A 12,659-nucleotide genomic window follows, 5' to 3' on the forward strand; every position below is an offset into this window, starting at 1 on the left:
CTCCTCTGCAGCACCTACCACACCAGAGACTGCAGCAGCAGCAGCCTCTCCTGAACCCCCTGGGGATCTGACCGACTCACAGTAATTGGCTGTGGCGATGGAGAGACTTATCTTGAACGTTGCGGCTGCGATTGAGGAAATCCGTGGGGAGATTCATGCCCAGGTGCAACCTATCGCATCCATGCTGCAGGAGCATGAGCAGGAGATCCAGGGCTTCGGGGAGAGGCTGGAGGAGGTGGAGGGTCAAACTAAGGCCTCGGAAGCTGCAATGGAGTCATCATCCAGTCGGATCCAGGTGCTGGAGTGAGAGGTGCGGGCCTTGCGAAACCATATCGACGACCTCAGAAATCAGGGTCAGAGGATAAATCTCCGAATTGTCGGGCTCCCTGAAGGTGAGGAAGGTGAGCAGCCAGTCAGCTTCTTTGAAAACTGGCTGCCGAAGTTTTTGGGCCTTCATATCAGAGTCCAGCAGGCTACAGATTGAAAGGGTGTATCGGGTTCCAGTGCACAGGCCGGGCCGGTGCAGCACCCCCACCCGGTCCTAATGCACTTCCACTCATATAAGGACAAGCAAAAAGTCATAGAAGCCTCTCGATTACTAGGAAATAATCTGCAGGTGCTGCTGTACAAGGGGTCAAAAATCATGTTTTTCCAGGATTTTTCAGCAGCTGTAATCCGAAAGAGGAAGTCCTTCAATGAAGTTAAAAAGAGGCTGAGGAACCTGGACATCCAGTACTCCCTGAGATACCCCACAGTGTTTCATTTCAGCCTAAAGGCTAAAAACTTTGTAGACACTTTAAAATAGACGGATTGGCCTGAAGAATATGGTTAATGTTTGTTCTGTTTTCTATTTTTCCCCATGTTTTCCATTCCTTTTTTAAATTCCTTTCTTTCTCCCTAATAATTTCCTTTTTGGAAAGGGGAGAAAAGACTTTGGAATAAGTTGTTCCTTTTTTTTTAATAATTGGATTTTCTAATGGGAAATTTTGTGGATGTTCTTTGTTGTCTCTCTCCCTTTATTTTTGTTTGTTCTGCTTCTTTTTTAGTCACAAGTAGGGGTGTCATGAAGCCAGGGATGGGTGGAGTGCTCATCCTGACTTTGTCTTCTGATTTAAGGATCATCCCCTTGATTTTTTTTCTGGCCTAACACTGGGGCACACTCCAGGTTTGAAGGAGCTGTGACGGAGGGGATGGGTAGGGTGAGTGCCCCCTATGGGCAGGGGGAAGAGTTTTCCATTCAAAGTTCTAAAGTTGGTTTTCTTTGTAGTTTTTTGGTAGTAATAGTTGTTTGTAGTTATGATAGAATAGTTTTTGTATATATACTTTTTCGATTCTATGAGTCTTTATTTACTTATGCTCTGCGCTTTGTAAGCAGGGTTCTTCCTCTGAGGGGTTCAAGGGTGTCTGAAAGGGGATATGGTTAAGTGTCTTATTAAATGGTGCACCTGGAACATTAAGGGAAGTCATTCGCCTATTAAAAGGAAAAAAGTGCTTTCTAGCCTTAAGAGGGAAAGGGTTGATATCGCTTTGTTGCAGGAAACCCATCTTGATGATGGGAAACACCTGAAATTACAACAGGGGGGTTATGACCGGGTATTCTTTTCATCCTTTACTACTAAAAGTAGGGGAGTGGCTGTACTTATCCAGAAAAATCTTCCGTTCACATTATTAGAGCAGGTGAAAGATGAGCAGGGATGATTTGTGATACTTAAAGCCCTGATACATGGGGAGGAATGTGGCATTTTAAACGTCTACTGTCCTCTGGTGCATCCCCTCAAATTTTTGATAAGTGCTTTCTCTAAGTTGAGTGCTTTTGGAACACGGCACATTATTATAGAGGGGGATTTTATTTGTCTTTTGGATCTGACAGTGGACAGGATGCCTTGTAGGCCCCCAACTCTTTCTTTGCAGGCCAAGTAGGTGGTTCACTTATGCGAGGAGTTGGGGCTGGTGGATATTTGGAAATGTCGTCAACCTACCGGCAGGGACTTCACCTTTTTTTCAAACCCACATAAATGTCACGTGAGGATTGACCTGTTTCTGGCTCCCTTGGCCCTTCTGGATTCGATTATGGATTGTAAAATTGGGAATATAGCTATCTCTGATCACGCGGCAGTATATTTGGAGGTTAAGGCCAAGAGTGAAGGGCTAGGTTTGTGGCACTGGTGTTTGGACCCTTTTCTCCTTAAGGATTCCAAATTTGTGGAATACTTTTTGAAGGAGTTTCAGGAATTCTTGACTATCAACTCAGGCATGGCTAGTAGTCCATCTATGTTATGGGAGGCCACTAAGGCCTTTGTTGGGGGATTAGCTATTTCCTATTCGGCCGCCAGAAATGACAGAAGGAGGAACAGCAGCGTCTACTTCAGACGCGGTTGAAAGCCGCGGAGGCGGCACATTTTGCGCAGCCTTCGGTGACTAAGCTACAGCAGATCACGGCCCCCCAGGCTGCCTTGAATTCAATACTGACACAAAACGCAAAGAAAGAACTTGCTTTTGCTAGGCAGAGGCTGTTCGAATATGGAGATAGGCCAGGGAAGTATTTAGCATACCTGACTAGGAAAAAGTGTGCTCCCCAATCCATTACTGCAATCAGAGACAGCGCCGGGGTCCTTACATACGATGCTAAAAAGATTAATGAGGCTTTTTGGAGCTTTTACTCTATTGTATCGGTCTGAAGATTGCGAAGACAGGAGTGCTAAAATGGAGACCTTTTTCAAGAACCTGGACCTTCCAGGGGTAAGCTTGGAACAGACTTCGCTCCTTAATGTCCCCTTGACAGTTTAGGAAATACAGGAGGCAGCTAGGCAACATCAGAGTGGGAAAGCGCCTGGCCCTGATGGTCTTCCGGGTGAGTTTTATAAGGAGTTTATAGGGATTCTGTCAGGGCCGATGTTGGAGATGTACAATCACTCCTATATGCATGAACGCCTACCACTATCTTTGAGAGAAGCTAATATTTTCTTAATTCTTAAGAAGGGGAAGGTTCCTGAGGATTGTGCCACATACAGGCCCACCTCTCTATTACGTTCAGACTTCAAGATTCTGTCCAAGATCCTGGTGCTGAGATTGGAAAAGGTGTTGCCCCATATTATTAAAGAGGACCAGACAGGTTAGAAGGTTGCTGAATGTGGTCCTAGTTTGTCAGCAACGATCGATTCAGGGGTTGGTGATTTCCTTAGATGCAGAGAAAGCATTTGACCGGGTGGAATGGCCGTATCTTTTTTATGTCTTAGAACAGTTTGGGTTGGGTGGGGTCTTTGCGAGGTGGGTGGAGGTTTTATATCGCCACCCTCTGGCTGTGGTCATCACCAACGGAGTGAAGTCTGGGAATTTTACAATTGGTCGGGGTAGTCGGCAAAGCTGCCCCCTCTCACCGTTGTTGTTTACGTTGGTGATAGAGCCGCTGGCAGAGGCTATTCGTCAGAACGTCCACCTAACTGCTCCGGAAGTGGGATCGAGGGCACACAAGGTTACATTGTACGTGGATGATGTCCTTCTGTTTTTATCGAACCCAATCACCTCCCTATCCCATTTGATACAATGTATCAATTCATTTGGGGCTATTTCAGGATATAAGATTAACTTTGCAAAATCAGAGACTATGCCTTTGGGGAACCTCAAGGATGTGCCAGAAGTTGAAGGTGGCTCTAAGTTCCCTTTTAAGTGGTCACAGGCAGGGTTCTAGTACCTAAGCATTTTTATTACCCGCAAGTTTGATCTGTTATTTTGGACTAACTTTGCTCATTTGCTCGACAATGTTAGGCAAGATCTCCAGAGATGGGAGGCTCTTCCAATTTCATGGCTGGGTGGAATATCTCTCATTAAGATGAATGTTCTTCCTCGTTTGCTTTATCCCATGCGTATGGTCCCAATACTGTTTCCCAGGTCAACGCTGCGGAAGCTTATGAGGTGGTTTGTTTCCCTTGTCTGGCATCGTGGGCGGCCCCTCATCAAATTTACTAAATTGCAGTTGCCTCAAGGAGGGGGAGGAGTTGATTTCCCAGACATCAGAAGGTATCAGTTGAGTTCCCTGCTGTTCTTTGTCTGCGATTAGGTAGGTAACGATCCAAACTCAATATGGCTGGATATTGAGGCCTCCCAAGCAAAGTGCCCTCTTATTATTAACCTGTTGTTCATGGATAAGATGAGGACAGTTATGGACCACTGCCGGAACCCCATTGTCATTAGTACAGTCACGGCGTGGAGGGCGATGCGTCAGAGTGAGGGTTGTTTATCCAAGACTTTGCTACTTGCACCTATAGTTGGCATGCCAGGGCTCTGACCAGGGATGATGGACTCAGGGTTCAAACTATGGGCAGCGAGAGGAGTTTCTAGTTTGGGAGACTTGTTTGAGGGGGAGGTTATGATGTCTTTTGAGCAACTGAGCCGCAAATACGGGTTGCCCAGCAGAGACCTTTTCCGTTTTTTTCAAATTAGGGATTTCATCCAGAAGAAGACTATACTTGTCACTAATCCCTATAAGCCCAATAGAGAGAATGTTGTTACATTCCACAAGCACCATTTCAGTTACTGCCCTCTATCGCCTGCTGTGTGGCAGGGCCTGGCAGGATATTAACCGGTTATGTGAGGTCTGGGAGCAAGAGCTGGGAATGGAGATCTCTTCTGAAACATGGGAGAACATATGGGTGAATATTCGAAAGATCTCAATCTGTAACAGGATATGTGCCATGCAGTTAAAAGTTCTGCACAGAGCTCATCTGGCACCGGATCGTCTGGTGAAGTTTAAAAAAGGGGCATCTTCAGTGTGCCCCAAATGTAAAAGAAGTGTAGGTACTCTTACCCATTGCTTCTGGACATGTCACAGGCTCCGTGTTTATTGGAGCACTGTGGCTGGAGAGATAGGGAGGGGATTGAGGACCGAAGTCAAAGTAGACCCAATATCTCTCATCTTAGGTCTGCCGAATTTACCATCTTTAGACAGGCATGGGAAGAAACTATGTAATATACTTGCATACTGTGCACGGAAGAATATTCTGATGAATTGGGTGTCTGAGAACCCGCCGGGCTTACTGGGATGGCAGAAATTAATTATGGAGCACATTCCCTTGGACTTTTTCACAAACATGGTGCACCACACAACAGCCAATTTTTATAAGACATGGCAGCCCTACTTGAGTTATTTGGATATAGATTTATCAGTTATCTTAAGTCGGGCGTTTGTTTAACCGGATGATTAGATTTGTCAAGCCCTGGGCCCTGGAGGGGGTCTCCTGAGTTAATACGGGTATGTAAACAATGCTCCCGTTCCTTTGTTTGGGAGCCTTGTGCCGAGCATAGCTGTTCTGTATTTTGTGGGTTTTTTTGTTCTTTTGTTGCTTGTCTTTCTTTTTTTTGGTGTTGCTTTGTACAGTGTTAGGGTTTGCTTCGTATTATAGAGTAGGTTAGTAGTTAGTAGATAGTAGTTGTATTGTAATTTGTGTTTTATTTCTTTTTATTATACTGATATTTGTGATTTTCTTTTCAATAATTTTATAAAGTTAAAAAAAATTGCTAATAAATATATTTACAAAAAAAACAAAAGAAGAATTTATCAGTTAGTAAACATGGGAAAAAAATCATTTAACATACATGCACACAGATTAGAAATAAGTATTAATCAGTCAAACATTTTTAAAGACAAAAATTTTGAAAAACTGATCAGTCTCTGATAAAAGGGATTGAATGATGGTACACATGCCATTTCTTGCGTTGCAGGTTCATTTGAGAGTCGGGACATGCGGCTGTGGGAGTTGTTCCCTCGCCTGTCTGCCTCATTTACAGGAGCAGGAGCAGGAGCAGGAGTGGTGAGAGCGAGAAGCTGAGTGGGATCGAGGATGGTGAGGAGCTGAGTGGGAGCAGGCAGACCGAGAGGCTGAGTGGGATCAGGAAGAGTGAGGAGCTGAGTGGGAGCGGGGAGAGCGAGGAGCTGAGTGGGAGCGGGGAGAGTGAGGAGCTGAGTGGGAGCGGGGAGAGTGAGGAGCTGAGTGGGATCGGGGAGAGCGAGGAGCTGATTGGGATCGGGGAGAGTGAGGAGCTGAGTGGGAGCGGGGAGAGCGAGGAGCTGATTGGGATCGGGGAGAGTGAGGAGCTGAGTGGGATCGGGGAGAGCGAGGAGCTGAGTGGGATCGGGGAGAGTGAGGAGCTGAGTGGGAGCGGGGAGAGTGAGGAGCTGAGTGGGAGCGGGGAGAGTGAGGAGCTGAGTGGGATCGGGGAGAGTGAGGAGCTGAGTGGGAGCGGGGAGAGGGAGGAGCACAGTGGGAGCGGGGAGAGGGAGGAGCTGAGTGGGATCGGGGAGAGCGAGGAGCTGATTGGGATCGGGGAGAGCGAGGAGCTGAGTGGGAGCGGGGAGAGCGAGGAGCTGATTGGGATCGGGGAGAGCGAGGAGCTGAGTGGGATCGGGGAGAGCGAGGAGCTGAGTGGGATCGGGGAGAGCGAGGAGCTGATTGGGATCGGGGAGAGTGAGGAGCTGAGTGGGATCGGGGAGAGCGAGGAGCTGATTGGGATCGGGGAGAGCGAGGAGCTGAGTGGGAGCGGGGAGAGTGAGGAGCTGAGTGGGATCGGGGAGAGTGAGGAGCTGAGTGGGATCGGGGAGAGTGAGGAGCTGAGTGGGAGCGGGGAGAGCGAGGAGCTGAGTGGGAGCGGGGAGAGGGAGGAGCTGAGTGGGATCGGGGAGAGCGAGGAGCTGAGTGGGAGCGGGGAGAGGGAGGAGCTGAGTGGGATCGGGGAGAGTGAGGAGCTGAGTGGGAGCGGGGAGAGCGAGGAGCTGAGTGGGAGCGGGGAGAGCGAGGAGCTGAGTGGGAGCGGGGAGAGGGAGGAGCTGAGTGGGAGCGGTCAAATTGCGCTCTGGGAAGGGGAGTGAACTGATGTATTGGGCAGCGGCAGTTATGGTTATACATACTGGCACCAATGTTAAAGGTAAAAAGCGGGATGACATCCTACAAGCAGAATTTAGTGAGTTAGGAGCCAAGTTAAAAAGTGGGACCTCAGAAGTAGTAATCTCAGGATTGCTACCAGTGCCTTGTGCTAGTCAGAGAAGAAATGAAAGAATAGGCAGAATGAATGTGTGGCTTGAGAGATGGTGCAGGAGGGAGGGGTTCAGTTTTGGAACATTGGGACTAGTTCTACAGGAGGTGGGACTATTACAAATTGGACAGTCTACAACTGGGCTGGACTGGAAACAATGCCCTCGGAGGTGTTTTTGCTAATGCTGTTGGGGAGAGTTTAAACTAATGTGGCAGGGAGATGGGAACCAAATGAGGAGGTTAGTAAGGAGTAGTAACTAAAGCCTATAAGGACCTAGATAATGAAGTCAGTGTGACTAAGGGTAAAAGTAGGCAGGGAGCAGATGTTGAAAGCAAAAGGACTGGTGGCTGAGCTGCATTTGTTTTAATTCAAGAAGTGTAGTAGGTAAGCCAGAGGAACTTAGGGCTTGCATTGGTATCTGCGAGTATGATGTTATTGCTATTACTGAGACTTGGTTGAGGGAGGGGCATGATTGACAACTAAATATTCCAAGATATCAATGCTTCAGGTGGGATTGAGAGGGGGCTAAAATGGGTGGAGGAATTGCATTACTGGTCAGAGAGGATATCACAGCTGTGCTGAAGGAGGGCACTATGGAGGACTCAGCAGTGAGGCAATATGGGCAGAACTTAGAAATAGGAAGGGTGCGGTAATAATGTTGGGGCTGTACTACAGGCCTCCCCACAGCGAGCATGGGATAGAGGTACAAATATGTGAATAGATTATGAAAAGATGTAGGAGTGACAGGGTGGTGGTGATAGAAGGCTTTAATTTTCCCAAAATTGACTGGGATTCACTTAGTGTTAGAGGTCTAGATAGAGCAGAGTTTGTAAGGAGCACCCAGGAGGGTTTCCTAGAACAGTATGTAAATAGTCCAACTTGGGAAGGGACCATACTGGACCTGGTGTTGAGGAATGAGCCCTGCCAGATGGCTGAAGTTTAAGTGGGGGATTGCTTTGGGAATTGTGATCACAATTCTGTAAGTTTTAGAATACTCATGGACAAGGGTGAAAGTGATCTAAAGGAAGGGTGCTAAATTGGGGGAAGGCCAACTGTACCAAAATTTGGTAGGAGCTGGGGAATGTGGATTGGGAGCAGCGGTTTGAAGGTAAATCCACATTTGACATGTGGGAAGCTTTTAAAGAGAGATTGATTTGAGTGCAGTAGAGAAATGGCAAGATTAAGGAACCTTGGATGGCAGGTGAGATTGTGAGACTAGGTAAGAGAAAAAAGGAAGCATACATAAGGTCTAGCCGACTGAAAGCAGATGAAGCTTTGGAAGAATATCAGGAAAGTAGGACCAGTCTGAAACAAGGAACTAAGAGGGCTAAAAGGGGTCATGAAATATCTTCAGCAAACAGTGTTAAGGAAAATCCCAAAGCCTTTTATTCATATATAAGGAACAAGAGGGTAACTAGAGAAACGGTGGCCCACTCAAGGACAAAGAAGGAAAGTTATGCTGGGAGTCAGAGAAAATGGGTGAGATTCATAATGACTACTTTGCATCGGTATTTACCGAGAAGAGGGATATGATGGATGTTGAGGTTAGGGATAGATGTTTGATTACTCTAGGTCAAGTCGGCATAAGGAATGAGGAAGTGTTGGATATTCTAAAAGGCATTAAGGTGGACAAGCCCTCAGTCTGGATGGGTTCTATTCCGAGTTGCTGAGGGAAGTGAGAGAGGAAATAGCTCTTTGCAGCATCCTTGAACACAGGTAAGGTCTCAGAGGTCTCAAGAATTGCTTATGTTGTCCCCTTGTTTAAGAAGGGAGCAGGGATAATCCAGGTAATTATAGACCGGAAAGCCTGATGCCAGTGGTAGGGAAGCTGCAAGAGAAGATATTGAGGGATAGGATCTATTCCCATTTGGAAGAAGATGGGCTTATCAGTTATACACAACATGCAGGGAAGATGATGTCTTACCAACTTCATAAAATTCTTTGAGCAAGTGACAAAGTTGATTAATGAGGCAAGGGCTGTAGATGTCATATACATGGAATTCAGTAAGGTGTTTGATAAGGTTCCCTATAATAGGCTGATGGAGAAAGTGAAGACAGATGGAGTCCAGGGTGTACTAGCTCGATGGATAAAGAACTGGCTGGACAACGGGAGACAGAGAGTGGTAGTGGAAGGGAGTTTCTCAAAATGGAAAATTGTAACTAGTGGTGTTCCACAGGGATCCATGCTGGTACCACTGTTGTTTGTGATATACACAAATGATCTGGAGGAAGATATAGGTGGTCTGATTAGCAAGCTTGTAGATGACATTAAGATTGGTGGAGTAGCTGATAGTGAAGGAGACTATCAGAGAATACAGCAGAATATAGATAGATTGGAGAGTTGTGCGGAGAAATGGCAAATGAGAGGTGACGGGGGAAATCAATGTACAGAGAAATCTGGGTGTTCAGGTCCATTGTACTCTGAAGATGGCAATGCAGGTCAATAGAGTGGTCAAGAAGGCATACGGCATGCTTTCCTTCATTGGACGGGGTATTGAGTACAAGAGTTGGTAGGTCATGTTACAGTTGTATAAAACTTTGGTTCGGCCACATTTGGAATACTGCGTACAGTTCTGATTGCCACATTACCAAAAGGATGTGGATGCTTTGGAGAGGGTGCAGAGGAGGTTCATCAGGATATTGCCTAGTATGGAGGGTGCTAGCTATGAAGGTTGAGTAGATTAGGATTATTTTCATTGGGAAGACAGAGGTTGAGGGGGGACCTGATTGAGGTCTACAAAACCATGAGAGGCTGGATAGCAAGAAGTTTTTTTTTCCCAGAGTGGTGGACTTAATTACTAGGGGTCATGAGTTCAAAGTGAAAGGGAAAAAGTTTAAGGGAGAGTTCTTTACACAGAATGTGGTGGGTGCCTGGAACACATTTCCAATGGAGGTCGTAGAGGTGGGTATGATAGTGTCATTTAAGATATAGCCAGACAGATACATGAATGGGCAGGGAGCAAAGGGATACAGATCCTTAGAAAATAGGTGACTGGTTTAGATAGAAGATCTGGATCGGTGCAGGCTTGTAGGGCTGAAGGGCTGTTTCTGTGCTGTAATTTTCTTTTTACTTTGTTCTTTGAGATTGACGTGCTCCTCAGTAATGACCGAGCAGGATCAAAATGGTGGTCTGTGAGAAGTCTGTTGTCTCAGGGTGAATGTGCCTGGCATTTTCCATGACTGTATGGTTATGTGGTCTGTGATGAAACAAGCTCAGCCATTGGAGGCTAAGGTGTTACTGCCAACAGAAAACCTTCCAGTCTGGGTCACTGAACCTTTTCCTGGGAATCTAAAAATTTCCAAGGAGGTAATATCTAAATTTCAGTGATAGCAATTCAAAAAGCTGATCCACTGTTAAAAACACTAGCTCAGACTGCTGACATCGAAGCGGAGTCAGAAACAGTCCCTGAATGCTAGAAGTGAGGTACTGATGAGGAAATGGAGATCTCTTCATAGATTCAAATGAGGAGTGCAAAGTGATCTACCAGATCATGGTGCAGAGACTAGGTACACCAGAATCCACCCTTTATTTAAAAAGAAAGCCTCCGAAATGTCAATCTAACAATGAGGTTTAATTGTCAAAGCAAGACAAGAGAAAATGTGCTTCTCAGTACACCCAAAATTAGACTCTTCACACCATCGTTACTTCATTTCCCAGCATTGCCAGCTTTCATTTTGATGATCCTAAATGTAAAAATGTAAAAATCAAGCATTTTCCTTAAAGTACAGTTCCATTACTTCAACTGGAATAATAAAACTTATTATTATTGCAACTTTCCCACGTGTTGATAGAGTTAAAGTCATACAGCATGGAAACAGGCCCTTTGGTCCCAACAGTCTATGCCAATGGTAAACCACCTACCTGCCTTGGCCCATATCCTTCCAAACTTTTCTTATTCATGTACTTACCTAAATGTCTTAAACATTGTAACTGCATTCACATGCACCACTTCCTCTGGAAGTTCACTCCACACATGAATTACTCCCTGCGTAAAAAAAAGATGCCACTCATGTCTTTTTACAATTTTTTCCCACTCACCTAAAGAAATGCCCCTGTTCTTTAAACCCCCCCACCCGAGGAAAAAGATACCTGCCATTCACCTTATTTATACCGCTCATGATTTTATAAGCCTCTACAAGGTCACCCCTCAGCCTCTTACACTCCAGTGAAAAAAGCCCAGCCTGCCCAACTTCTCCTTATAACTCAAACCTTCCATTCCCTGGCAACATCCTGGTAAATCTTCTCTGAACCCTGTCTAGCTTAATAATATCCTATGTTTCCTTCTAAATTGCTGAGGACTTGGAGTGTTACTTAAAAAATTGATATAATCTTCAATTGTTTATCATTGCTGGAAAGTTGAAGAGGACTTTGAGTGTTGGCACAGTCTTGACTAAATAGTATATGTTCCTGAAATTCTCAGAGGACTTCACCTAAAAGATTGTGTGTTGTGTTCTCTACCTGTAAAGAAGTCACTAGGCCCAAAAATGCGGACTAAACCAGATGTTCAAACATATGAATGTGGTAATAATACAGGACTGATTCAGCCCTTGCTTTCACCAAAATAACCCCAATGTTCCCAGGATCTCAACTCATCTAAACAAACCCTATTTGCTCGAGAGGCAAAATGAGTCACTACACTTACATGGCATGTGTCATTTAGACAGTGAGAGCCTGGTGTTAGGAAAGGTGATACTTACTTATCTGCAAGCCAAACAACAACATGGAAGCAACTGTGGAAATTACAATTGCTGCAGCAGCTGAGAATCCCTTCATAATGTTGTCTGTGTACTTCACAACAACTGAGGTGTACAGACCTCCAAGGATTGCTAATACTGATTAGATTAGATTACTTACAGGGTGGAAACAGGCCCTTCGGCCCAACTAGTCTACACCAACCCTCCGAAGAGCAACCCACCCAAACCCATTCCCCTACATTTACCCCTTGACCTAACACTATGGGCAATTTAGCATGGTCAATTCACCTAACCTGCACGTTTTTGGACTGTGGGAGGAAACTGGAGCACCCGGAGGAAACCCACACAGACACGGGGATAATGTGCAAACTCCACACAGACAGTTGCCTGAGGCAGGAATTGAACCCTAGCCTCTGGCACTGTGAGGCAGCAGTGCTAACCACTATGCCACCGTACTGTGGAGATGAAAGCAAAGTGATCACTGCATAGGTAGTTAACTGGACAAGATAGCAAATTGTTAGAGTCTCCATTTAACTTGTTTTTTTAACCTCAATGTGAGAAACATTGACATGGCTTTTTTGTGTGTGACACTCATCAGGAAGCTTTCACCTTGGACCTGCAAGTCCTTGTGCTGATGATACTCCCTTAAGAGCCAGGACTTTTACCCAATGACAACACAGCAACGAAGAACAGGCAACTAATGTGCTTGGATGGATTCCTGACTTCATTACGCATAATTTGAATTGTTTTAATATAAAAATCAAATTATTTATTTCACTAGGAAGATAATAGTACTGACATACAACAAACCGGGTTCAGTGCGTATATCCAGGGATATCCCTTTCTCTATCACTTGGGCACCATCATTCACATAAACTCTAAATGCAGTGACCTCTGTAGCAGAGATATCCATCTGTATGTTCTTCACCCACAGAGAA

At 45.5% G+C, this 12,659-nt stretch overlaps 1 long non-coding RNA gene across 2 annotated transcripts in view; it reads right to left on the reverse strand.

The window, feature by feature from the left end:
• Positions 1-12,659, reverse strand: part of LOC140459024 (uncharacterized) — a 62,544-nt gene that overhangs the window by 26,977 nt on the left and 22,908 nt on the right. The window contains exon 3 of one of the 2 annotated variants that reach the window (XR_011953824.1): positions 10,945-11,012. The exons of the other annotated variant lie outside the window; for it this stretch is intronic. This is a non-coding gene — a long non-coding RNA (uncharacterized lncRNA). Of the gene's footprint in view, positions 1-10,944; positions 11,013-12,659 lie in introns of those variants that run through there. 2 annotated transcript variants of the gene reach the window in all.

Source organism: Chiloscyllium punctatum, chromosome 3 (assembly GCF_047496795.1).
Source record: "Chiloscyllium punctatum isolate Juve2018m chromosome 3, sChiPun1.3, whole genome shotgun sequence".
NCBI classification, from domain to species: Eukaryota; Metazoa; Chordata; class Chondrichthyes; order Orectolobiformes; family Hemiscylliidae; genus Chiloscyllium; species Chiloscyllium punctatum.